The sequence below is a fragment of the Equus caballus genome, chromosome 16 (assembly GCF_041296265.1).
Source record: "Equus caballus isolate H_3958 breed thoroughbred chromosome 16, TB-T2T, whole genome shotgun sequence".
Classification (NCBI taxonomy): domain Eukaryota; kingdom Metazoa; phylum Chordata; class Mammalia; order Perissodactyla; family Equidae; genus Equus; species Equus caballus.
The window spans coordinates 15,459,565-15,471,676 of NC_091699.1; the positions used below are offsets into that span (position 1 = coordinate 15,459,565).

The following is a 12,112-nucleotide window of genomic DNA, read 5'->3' on the forward strand; positions in this document are numbered from 1 at the left end:
TCACACTCTCTAGATTCTCTGAATTGATGAAGGTTTAGAATTAAAACCTGTAGCTTAGGAGTGTTTTGATAGTGTTTAAAGTATTATATCAAACCTGTGTTCTTACTGCCTCAATAAATACATCTACAGTTTTAATTTTTGCTCTCCATTTAATTGGACCTAAGATAACTACAGAATCCCTTGGAGCCCCAAATAGTTATCAACCTCAGACAAAATTGTTTGCTTGCCAAGGACAGAATGTTCCCCTTTAATAATATAAGGGAAATAAAAGTTCCATTTTGTACCAAAAAGGCAGTACAGGGTAGGCTCATTTGAATTCATGACAAACATAATAAAATGAGAAAGTAAAGAGTGTGTTGGCTAAAATAATCCTTTGGTAATTATCACCTTAAAGGAAGACCTTTAATTTTTAAAGGAAAGGGTAGACAAAAATAGTCTTCCTTGCTTTCGATCCAGGGAGAGTTTGTGATTAATGATGAAGAGCATTTAAAACATAAATTTTGCTATTTTTTCCTCATCTTTAAATCACTATAACTGCTTATGTGCACTAAGAAGAGAAGTGTGATTTAATTATTCTTGGTTCGTTTTTACCCCTGGTAAAGAATAAAAATGTAAAACTATGTCATTTCTAGATGTTAGTGTAAAAACATAGTGTATGAGGTCTAACCTTTAGATTGCTTTGTAAGATAATCAGATTTGGCAGGGAGATCTGAAGGGCTTGAAAGAAGCAAGGACAAAATTCCCAGCTCTTACCCCCTTACCTTTTCCTGGCCATGTATCTAAAACTGTCACATCCATTACTGTTCACTTGTTTTTCCTCCTCTACTAGACTGTGAACTCTGTGAGGTCAGAACTGAGTCTCACTTCTCTATATATTCCTAGTGAATTCAGGGATGAATCAAGTGTCTAACCCTAGCCATGCTGACAAGCTTCTGTTTAGCCTCAAGCAAGTCATAGTACAGCTCTTTATGCCTGTTTTCAAAAGGATTAAAGGAGAAAATTATAGTCTCTTGGAGATGGAAGAGACCCTAAAGATTACATAATCTAACCCCTTATTTTACGGATGAAGAAACCCTGCCTACCTGGCTCTTCTAAGTGTGAGAATAAAAATAATTGAAACTAAATAAATAGCAGGGTTATATTTTAGACTGATTGTCTTTTGTGAGATAGATTCGTTTCATTTGGGACTATGCTGTAAAGTCTTAAACCAGATTCATGTTTTTCTTTGCAATTTAGTCCTCAAATGTTATTCTTGAGTTAGAAAAAGAATGGATGGTTTAAGTTTCTCAGGGCAGAGGACAATAGGAGAGGGAGAGAAACATCTAATCAGTGGGATAAGTGAAAACCAAATACCGAGATCTAGTTGCTTAAATCATTTGTTTCTCACTAGGCACGTCTCACTAAACTTGTTTTTGTTTTATAATAAACTCATGGACACATTAAGGTCCTTATGTCTAAATATGTGGGCATTTAAAAAAATTATTTTCAGAAGTTTAGATTTGGGCACTTTTAAATTTTTATGTTGTAATAAAATATCTTCAAACTGAATTATGAAGAAGAGCTGTGTCCTGGCGTCTGTTGTAAGTATAATGTATCTCAAGCAAACTGAAATATTTATTTTTAAAATAAGGGAGTGGTTATTTGCTTTTCAGAAGGCTTCCCTTTAAAAAAGCATTCAAACGAAGTACTTACATATGGTACAACAAGAATGAACCTTAAAAATATATTAAGTGAAAAAAGCCAATCACAAAAGACTGCACATTACATGATTCCATTTATGTGAAATATCCAAAATAGGCAAGTCTGTGGAGACAGAAAGTGGATTAGTGGTTACTTAGGGCCTGGAGGGATGGGAGAATGGGAGGCTGGTGGGTAAGGGGTGCAAGGTACCTTTCTGAGGTGATGAAAATGTTTTAAATTTGATTGTGGTGATGGTTGCACATTTCTGTGAATATGTTAAAAACTACTGAATTGTACACTTTAAATGGGTGAGCCTTCTCATGTGTGAATTATAGCTCAATAAAGCTGTATTTGTTTTTCAGTGAGGAAGATTGGCCCTGAGCTAGCATCTGTGCCAGTCTTCCTCTCTCTTGTATGCGGACCGCCACCACAGCTTGGCTTGGTGAGTGGTGTGGGTCCATGCCTGAGATCTGTACCCGTGAACCCTGGGCTGCCAAAGCAGAACACGCAAAATTTAACCACTATGCCACCAGGCTGGTCCCAAATAAAGTTGATTTTAAAAAGCATTTATCCTAAGAATTGTTTAGTGAACATTGTTTTGTCATCTAAATAACCGTTTGATTTTTTTACAATAGTGGCTAACATATGTTGATTGCTTATTATGTGCCAGGCATTGTGCTAAATATTTTAAAGCGTACATTTTCTCACATTAGGCGTCAGTTTCCATACAGCTTTTCAGCAACACAGTCATCATTTATTCTCTGTGCATTACTAGCACAGAACCTTACAAATGCTATAAACTCAAAATATTTGAATGAATGCCTGGGTATATGAATGAATGAATTTAGCACTCTGACATGGCATCCTTACACATCAGGGCATAGTTTTCTCCTTTGTATCAGTCTACCCTCAGAGGTACTAAGCACTTCTGGCTCACACAGGGATTAGTGTTTGTATCAAGCAGAATTATTCTGACTTAGTTTTCCCATTTCCACAGAAGAAAGAAAAGAGGAGGGCATTTATTGCATTGTCCTCCTTCCCTTTGCTCCTTATTTCAAGTAGTCAGCAACCCATCTTTAGCTTTCAGTCTTTATATTTACTCCTGGTGGGAGTGGTTTGATCTTCTAAGGAGAACACTAGCCCAAACAAATTTAGCTTCAAATATGTCTGCATCAGGGGCTGGCCCCGTGGCCGAGTGGTTAAGTTTGCGCACTCCGCTGCAGGCGGCCCAGTGTTTCGTTGCTTCGAATCCTGGGCGCGGACATGGCACTGCTCATCAGACCACGCTGAGGCAGCGTCCCACATGCCACAACTAGAAGAACCCACAACGAAGAATATACAACTATGTACTAGGGGGCTTTGGGGAGAAAAAGGAAAAAAATAAAATCTTTAAAAAAAAAAAATATGTCTGCATCAGAGTCCAAGAAAATTCCTCTCAAAATCTTCTACATAGGTGATAGTTGGTTTTTTTTTTTTTTTTCAGTTTCAGAGTAGAAATAAGAGATCCCCAAACTCTTACAGGGAAGGCCCAGTTTCTTCTTATTTTTAGACAATTGAATTAAGTTGGATGCTGACTAGATTCACGAATAATATAGTTCAGCTCCACAAGCCAGAGCTCCCTGAAATCTGATGGCCTAGTGGCATGTGGTAGAGATTGCTCTGACACTGTGACATCTATTTTCCTTCGAATTCTGGGTTAACTGGAACGTGCCTCTCCCACAGCTTGTGCTGCTAATTATTGAATTATAAGAAATTACAGTTTTATTCATCACTCAGCTAATCTAAATTTGCCAGACAGTCTTTCATGACATCATTCATGAAAGGGAATAGAGTCAAATAAGCTTTTCTTTTTCTAGAATTCTGAAAATCTTGGGGCCAGCCCTGTGGCCGAGTTGTTAAGTTCGCACACTCTGCTTTGGTAGCCCAGGGTTTCAGCGGTTCTGATCCTGGGCGCAGACTCATCAAGCCACGCTGAGGCGGCGTCCCACATTCCACAACTAGAAGGACCCACAACTAAAAATATACAACTATGCACTGGGGGCTTTGGGGAGAAAAAGGAAAAATAAAACTTTAAAAAAAAATCTTGAAAACTGTGATGATGACTATAAAGCCCTCCATCTTAGTCCATTCAGGCTGCTATAACAGAAAAAATATAGACTGGATGGTTTATAAACAATAGAAATTTATTACTCACAGTTCTGGAGTCTGGGAAGTCCAAAGTCAAGTGCTGGCAGATTTGGTTTCTGGTGAGGGCCCACTTCCTGGTAAACAGCCATCTCACTGTAACCTTACATGGTAGAAGGGTCAAGGAAGCTTTCTCTGGCCTCTTTTTAGTGCTGCTTTTATAAGGGCACTAATTTCATTCATGAAGGTTCCAGCCTCATGACCTAATCTCCTCCCAAAGACTCCCACCTCCTAATACCATCACTTTGGGGATGAATTTTTTGGGGAAAAGCAAATATTCAGACCATAGGACCCCCTCACTCCTGATTATTTTATTTATGAGTATAAGAAAGTTGTTTGCCAATAAATACTGGATCTTATGCTGAAAAATATCAATTTTTTTTTTTTTTTTTGAGGAAGATTAGCCCTGAGCTAACTACTGCCAATCCTCCTCTTTTTGCTGAGGAAGACCGGCGCTGAGCTAACATCCATGCCCATCTTCCTCTACTTTATACGCAGGACACCTACCACACAGCATGGCTTTTGCCAAGCGGTGCCATGTCTGCGCCCGGGATCCAAACCAGCAAACCCTGGGCCACCGAGAAGTGAAACATGCGAACTTACCCACTGCGCCACCGGGCCAGCCCCAAAAAATATCAATATTAAAAGCATTTTTTTCTACCCATTCTTTCTTTTTCTTTCCTCCATTTCTTAGAGTTTTAAAGACATAGCTATTTTTAATAAGAGGCTCATAACCGTTTCCTCACTTATTATAAGATTTGTGCCTGATTTCTTAAGGTAATAGTTTAATGGTTTCATTAATAAAGCTCTTGTTCAGTAATATATATATATATTATTTTTCTCTTAAAATCCCTCCATTTTTAACTAGAGATCCAGGTTTTTGCTTTTTTTGTTTGTTTGAGTGTTTGAAACTTTGGAATAGAATCAATAATACAGTGTTGCAGGCTGCACATTTTATCCACCTTTCACCTAAAAAGACCAAGCCAAGCAGAAATAATTTAAAAACTCACTTGGGAATATCCGTAAAGGATGATTTTCTTTGTGCATAGATTGCTAAATAATTTATAATTCCACTTAAAATTTCATTCACAACCTATTGATTATAGTTCTGCTGACAGGAACTGTATCAGCCTCCTTTCCCTATAGCATCCAATATATTATTATTATTGAGAAAAGAGAAGTTCTGCCCTTGTTAGCAGAACCAAACTGAAAGGAAGTACTTAACCAACCATATGATAGCAGGGGGGAAATAGTCACAGCCTTTTTGAAATATCAAAGAATAGATCAAGGGAAACCTTTGTTCCATTTAATTTACTATGACATTTGGTCATGTTTAAAGTCTGAAGAGAGAATGTTTTGTAATTTTTATCTTGAGGCCTAGCAAACCATCAAGTCTTCGTGCTTTCCACTGATCAAAAGCAGAGGCTGGGGGCCGGCCCTGTGGCCAAGTGGTTAGGTTTGAGCCCTCCGCTTTGGCTCCCCAGGGTTTCGCAAGTTTGGATCCTGGGCGCAGACATGGCACCGCTCATTGGGCCGTGCTGGGGCGGTATCCCACATGGCACAACTGGAGGGACCTACAACTAGAATGTACAACTGTGTACTGGGGGGCTTTGGGGAGAGGAAGAGAAGGAAAAAAAAGAAGAAGATTGGCAACAGATGTTAGCTCAGGTGCCAATCTTTGAAAAAAAAAAAAAAAGCAGAGGCTGAGTGATGATGCAGCCTTTCTAGGTATGGCAAAACAGCGAAGATGGTAAACATAACAGAAGGGAAAAAAGCATTCCGGTTTTAAAAGAATCCATGTAGTGTGTTTTTATGAGATGAGACAAGAAGCTCATCATATTTTGGTTTTAGTTTTGTCTACTAGGAAGATTCCAGTTTTAGCAATTACTGTAGTATCTGTAGTCTAAGTTTATGAATTATTTCTCTACTTCCTTATATGGTACATATTTTCTTATCCTTGTTTTAATTGTTTTATTTTTGCTTCTCATTGTAAACTGTCTTCTAAAAATTTTTAGCGAGTAGATTGGGTAAAATTAATAACTAAGACTGGTACTTTATTAAAATCCTCATAGGGTACAAGCTGATTCCAAAAAAACAAATTCCTGTATATTTCAGGCAGTTTAAAATAGCTGTGACTGGGTTAGCTTAAGTTGTTTAGCTCATTGATGGATTATGAGTCCAAAAACTTTAGTGGGTTTGAAATTTCTCTGTTTGCTTTGCTTTGACTACCTTCTCTGACTCAAGTTTCCTTTCATGTCTCAGTTGTGTACTCTTCCTCTATTATCCCCTAACACTTTGCATTTATCTGTATCAGACTGTATATGATAATGGTCTCTTTGCTTGCCTGTCTCTGCCATTAAACTGTAAGCTCCTTGAGACCAAGGATTGTGCTTTGTTCCTGACATAGTGCCTGTCATATTATAGATGCTCAGTAACTGTTTTCATAAGTAAATGTTTCATGGTGATTTACGGTACCCTGAATCTTGAGTAAATTCTCTGAAGCTGCTTGATGATGATGACAAAGGGACAGGACAACTAAATTTGATTGAGTCAGTGTTATTGTATCTCTGAACTATAGAACTCAAAATTCCAGGATAAGAATGCTATTATATAGATCAGGAGTCAGTGAACTATGACTGGCTAACCATCTGTTTTTATGAAGCTTTATTGGAACATGGCTATGCCCATTCATTTACCTTTTGTCTACAGGGCTGCTTTTATGCTTATTCCTGTATGTATCAGCTATGGCTGCTTTCCCATAGTGCTGGGTAGGCAGAGTTGGGTAGTTGTAACAGAGACCATATGGCTCAGAAAAACAAAGCTGAAATATTTATCATCTGGCCCTTTACAGAAAATGCTTCTCAACTCTTGTTATAGATGAATGAAGGGAACAGTACGTTATCTAGAGATAGCCATCTCTAAAATGGAATAACTCCAGGGATGGTTGTGAAGAGTAAATTAAATATGTGTCTACTACCTACCACAATGTCTAGCTTATCTTAAGTTCTGAATATAATTTATTAAAAATTATTAAATAATCAAGATAAGGTTAATGATATTTTTATAAACATGTTCCTCAGGGTTTGGTTAAGCACTTGAAACCACTCAGAATATAAGATAAGCTGTTTAACAAAACATTTTTTTATATTTCTAGGTATTTAGAAACTTCAGATATTTTCCGTCAAAAAAAGTGAGAAGAGGGGAGGGAGAAACAACAACAACAACAAAAATAGCTGTCTGTCTGGTCAGGTACAGAGTTCATGTGATCAAGCAGTAACCCATGACTGCATTAGTGGTTGGGGTAATGGCATGAAAATATTTGTCCATATAAGTACTGGATTTATATTAAAAAGGTAACTGAATAAACATCTTCTATATTCTGTGGCTAAAATACAAAATGTCTTAATTCAGATTAATTTAGGATTTCAGAGATCCCTAAAATGAAAGGTATCTCATGTCCTTAACCTGCCTCAAGTTGAACGAAGTTCCTGTGAGCCTTCAAAAACAAAAAACAAATCCAAACTTTTTTTTCTTAGACTTTAGCAATTCCCCCCACTCCCAACCCCACCCCCCAAAAAACCCCTCATTATCTTGAAGACTTTAATGTACCTTCTTTAATAAACTGTTCTACCAACACTGATCTGAAGAATGTAGAGAGCACAGGAGTAGAACATGAGTGAGCAAAATAGGCAGATGGAGAGGCTCTGTGGCATAATGGTTAAGGAGAGATCTGGAATCAATCTCTGAGTTAAAATTTTGGTGCTTTTCACTTAGTAACTATGATTTGGGGAAATTCTTCAGTGTCTTTAAATCTTAGTTTCCTTATCTGTAAAAAGCAGTTCAATAACAGAACTTTCCTCAACTGGGTTTGTTGTGAGAATTGCATGAGATAATCTATGTAAAATAAAGCCCCAGCAAATAGGAACCGGTTACTAAATATTAGCTACTGTGGTGGTGATGGTGAAAAAGGGAAGCTTGCTTGCTTTCTTTTTTAAGCATAGCTTACTCAAAGTATTATCAGGATCAAATTGCCAGAATAGTGTATTTTCTCTGCTTTTCACTTAGTTTTTTGAGCTCTACATGATATTTTAAAAACTGAAAAGTTAGGAAAAAGAGCAAACTAAATACCTTTTGAGGGCAAGTTTAAGAATCTAACCTCATTCTACCAGTAATCTTGCCTGTTTTCATCTGTTCCTAGAGTCTCTCTTTTTCACCTAAGACTCGCGTAATGCAATTAAGTGGAAAGGAGGCACAGGAATATTATCTCTGAAATCTGTAAGATATGCTAGGACTGACCCTAAAGGGTGAGGAATAATGACATCTGCTGGAATTGTTGGTAAAATATAGTAATTTAAGAACCAAATGTCAAAAATGGTTATATAGTGGACAAGTGTAAGAATTAAAGTAGTGATTTTAGTGCTTGATGTATCAAGTCACAAGTCACTTGAAACGGCACTAATGGAAGAATAATGGAGCAAGCATTGAGATACCTAGTATTTTGGAGAAGTAAATTTGTTTAAAGTGTTTCCTGTTTTTTTTTAATCACTTAAAATACTCAAACCTTTCATGTTCATAGCAGTACTATTCACCATAGCCAAGAGGTGGAAGCAAACCAAGTATCTGTTGATGGATGGATAAACAAAATGTAGTACATATAAGGAAATTCTGACACATGCAACAATGTGGATGAACCTTGAGGACGTTATGCTAAGCGAAATAGCCAATTCCAATAAGACAAATACTGTATGATTCCACTTATATGAGGTCCCTAGAGCCGTCAAATTCATAGAGACAGAAAGTAGAATGATGGTTGCTAGGGGAGTTGTTTAATGAGTACAGAGTTTCAGTTTTGCAAAAAGAAAAAGTTCTGGAGATCTGTTGCACAGCATTGTGAATATACTTGACACTACTGAACTGTACACTTAGAAATGGTTAAGAGAATAAACTGAAAAAAACTCACACAAACTTGTTCGTTTGGGAGGACACAACATGAAATCATTTGGAAACTAATAGATGAACTCAGCTAAATTAAGGAAAACAAACGATGAAATAAACTGTAAAACTACTCTCTCTTTAATTACATTTCAAAGAGGCTCACTAAGAACAGCAAAACAAGCCATTGTTTTTTCAGTAATCTGATTTATAGCCGTGATTTTATGCTAATAGTACCAGGAAGCCATTGTAGGTTTTTAAGGGAGGGGGAATTATGAGAATTGTGTTTGAAGATGTTTACTAGGGGTCGGTGAGAAGGAAAGATTAGAGAGAGTTCATAGAGAGAGCATGCTGAGTTGGAAAGCTTCAATGAGGAGTCAGTTGCAGTGGTTCTTAGGATTCAGATGGAGAAGAGGAGATTGTATTGGTGGTTGGTGAGGAGTGAGAGAGAGATAAGTAAGTAAGGTACAGCTAAGTAAGGGGAAGTTTAAATGCTGGGATAAAAAGATTTAAATTTGATGTGGTAGGCCTGAGAGATTCAAAATAATCATCATAATTAACATTTACAGAATACTGTCATGTTCTTTATCCTATGTGAGCCTGAGAACGATGTAAGGAAAGTACCCTACTTTACAGATAAGGAACCTGAAGCTCCTAGATGTTAAGTGACTTCCTAATCATCACACAGCTAGTTAAGTAGGTCTGGGACGTGGGCTTGGACACCAGATCATATTATGCTCATAAAGGTTTTTGAACAGTAGAATGATATGTACTCTAGAAAGTTCATTTTTAGTGGCTCTATGTAGGATAGATTGCAGGAAGGGAGGAACTGGAAGCAAGGAGACTGGTTAGGAAGCTGTTAGAGCTGTCTAGGTAGATTAGACTAGAGACTTTAGAAGCAGAAACAAAATATTAGATTTGAATACTTAACAGAACCATAGATATTTTTTACTTTAGGGGGCCTTCAAGGCCTTTTGATAGAAGTCCCTTACCTCAGGCCAGGTACACTGTTGTTAATTTTATTTTATATATGAGACAACTGAAGGGCAGAGGTCAAGTGAATTGGTTAAAGTACTAATATCTTCATCCTGTGTTTATCATAACTTGTACTATATACTTCCTCTTCTGATTTGTTAAGGCCTTGCTAAGCTAATTTAAGACCTTGCTAACCTAAGAGGATCCTTCTCCTTATAAGACACCAGCAAAAAGTCCTCTATACTCGACCACGTCTACACTCACACATAAGTGTTATTCATTTTTCTGTCCCAAGTACCTAACACAGAGCTTGTCATGCAGTTAGCAGTGAGTGAGTAAATGAATCAATAAGCTGACATCATGGAATATTAAAAAGCATTAACTTTTACTATTGCCTGCAATTTAGGCCTCTAATTTGTGTCACAGAAAGACTTTATGTCAAACCTAAAAGTTTGTCTTTTTTAAAAAAATAAACTTTTTATTTTGGAATAATTTTAGATTTACAGAAAAATTACCCCAAAAAAGTACAGTATTCTCATACACCTCTCAACCCAGTTTCAGTTCCCCCTAACATTATTATCTTACATTTCTGTAGTACATTTTTCAAAACTGAGAAACCAACATTGCTTCATTACTATTAACTAAAGCCCAGATTTCATTCAGATTTCACCATTTTTTCCATTAATGGCTTTTCCCCCCTCCAACTCCTGCCCAGGGTCTAATTCAGGATATCACACTGCTCTCAGTTATCATGTCTCCTTAGTCTTCTCTGGTCTATAACAGTTTTTCAGTTTTTCCTTGTTTTTTGTGACCTTGACTGTTTTGAGGAGTACTCATCAAGTATTTTATACACTGTCCCTCAATTTGAGTTTGCTTTTCTTACAATTAGACTGTGGTTATTCTCCTCACAGGTAAAGGGCATATCAGAGAGTACATGGTGTCACTGGTGATGTTAAGGTTTGGTCACTTAGTTAAGATAGTGTTATGTCAGGCTTCTCCACAGTAAAGTTACTGTTTTTCCCTTTTTATACTTTATTCTCTAAAAGTGAGTTGCTGAATCCATCCCACCTAGAGGAGGTAGATTTATGCTATACCTCCTGGAGGGGGCACTATCTACATATATTACTTGGAATTCTTCGGTACAAAAGATCTGTCTCTTCTCAATTACTTATTGTCATTTATTTGTATCAGTATGAACTCATATATATGCACTTTATACTTCAGATTATAGCCCAGACTATCGTTACTTATTTTGTTCCTCAAATTGTTCCAGCTGTGACCACTGGGAGCTCTTCCAGGTTGGCTTTTGTGTCCTTTTGACATGCCTCATCTTTTTGGTTTTTGAGTACTTTTTAAACTTTCTGATGCTGTAAGAAAGATAATCCAGGCTTATCTTATATTTTCCCTGTCCCAATTCTAGAATCAGCCATTTCTCCAAGGAGCACTGGTTCCTTTCATTAGATTTAGCAACCAAGATTTGGGTGCTGTGTATGTGTGCTTATTGCTACTGGAGTGTCATTGCTTCTAGGTCCTCTCAGCTGACAGAAGTAGAAAATATATGTATATATACTATCCCAGGTATGCCTGTATCTGTAATTATTTCTGTATCTATTCATCTGTACAGTTATTAAGCTAAACATGAGTTCATACTGAGGTCTCCAACTCTAATCCAGGACAATAGGGTTCATTCTAGCCTTTGCTGTTTGCTTATTTGTAATTTCCTTCCCTGACCGTGAGACATCTGACTTCAGCCATCCACCATCCATTTTATTTATTGTTCATTCACAGTGTACATGTAAAGTGGTTTCAAAATTGTGACTCTACCTCTGGGAGAGACAAATTTACCAACTAGAGTATAGTGTTTATGTACAGTTCCTTTTGTCTTTAGTCTTATAGTTTCTAGCCAAAACGCCATTTTCCAATAATAATAAGCTTTATTTCTTTTTTCTTTTTTAAGAGATCAAAACAAGGCTAAACACCTTGCATCTATCTTCACTTGCCCAGAACTCTAAATCTCTTTTTTCCTTTCTGCTTTCTCTATTCATAGTTGGCTACAAGGATTTTATATTTAATCCTTATACTGTGACTACAATCGTTTATTCTCATTAATACCACTAACTATAAGTGGACTGGCTCTTCTTTGGGAGTTTTTTTTTTTTTTTTTTAAGATTTTATTTTTTCCTTTTTTCTCCCCAAAGCCCCCCCCCCGGTACATAGTTGTATATTCTTCGTTGTGGGTGCTTCTAGTTGTGGCATGTGGGACGCTGCCTCAGCGTGGTCTGATGAGCAGTGCCATGTCCGCGCCCAGGATTCGAAGCAACGAAACACTGGGCCGCCTGCA

The 12,112-nt window shown here is 37.3% G+C and overlaps 1 protein-coding gene across 11 annotated transcripts in view; it reads left to right on the plus strand.

Moving 5' to 3' along the window:
* The window catches only part of TMCC1 (transmembrane and coiled-coil domain family 1), a 251,308-nt gene that overhangs the window by 148,632 nt on the left and 90,564 nt on the right, over positions 1-12,112 (plus strand). For 2 of the 11 annotated variants that reach the window (XM_070237209.1, XM_070237211.1), the window contains one exon: positions 7,019-7,113. The exons of the other annotated variants lie outside the window; for them this stretch is intronic. The gene's annotated coding sequence lies outside the window, so the exon portion shown is untranslated. The remainder of the gene's footprint in view (positions 1-7,018; positions 7,114-12,112) is intronic. 11 annotated transcript variants of the gene reach the window in all.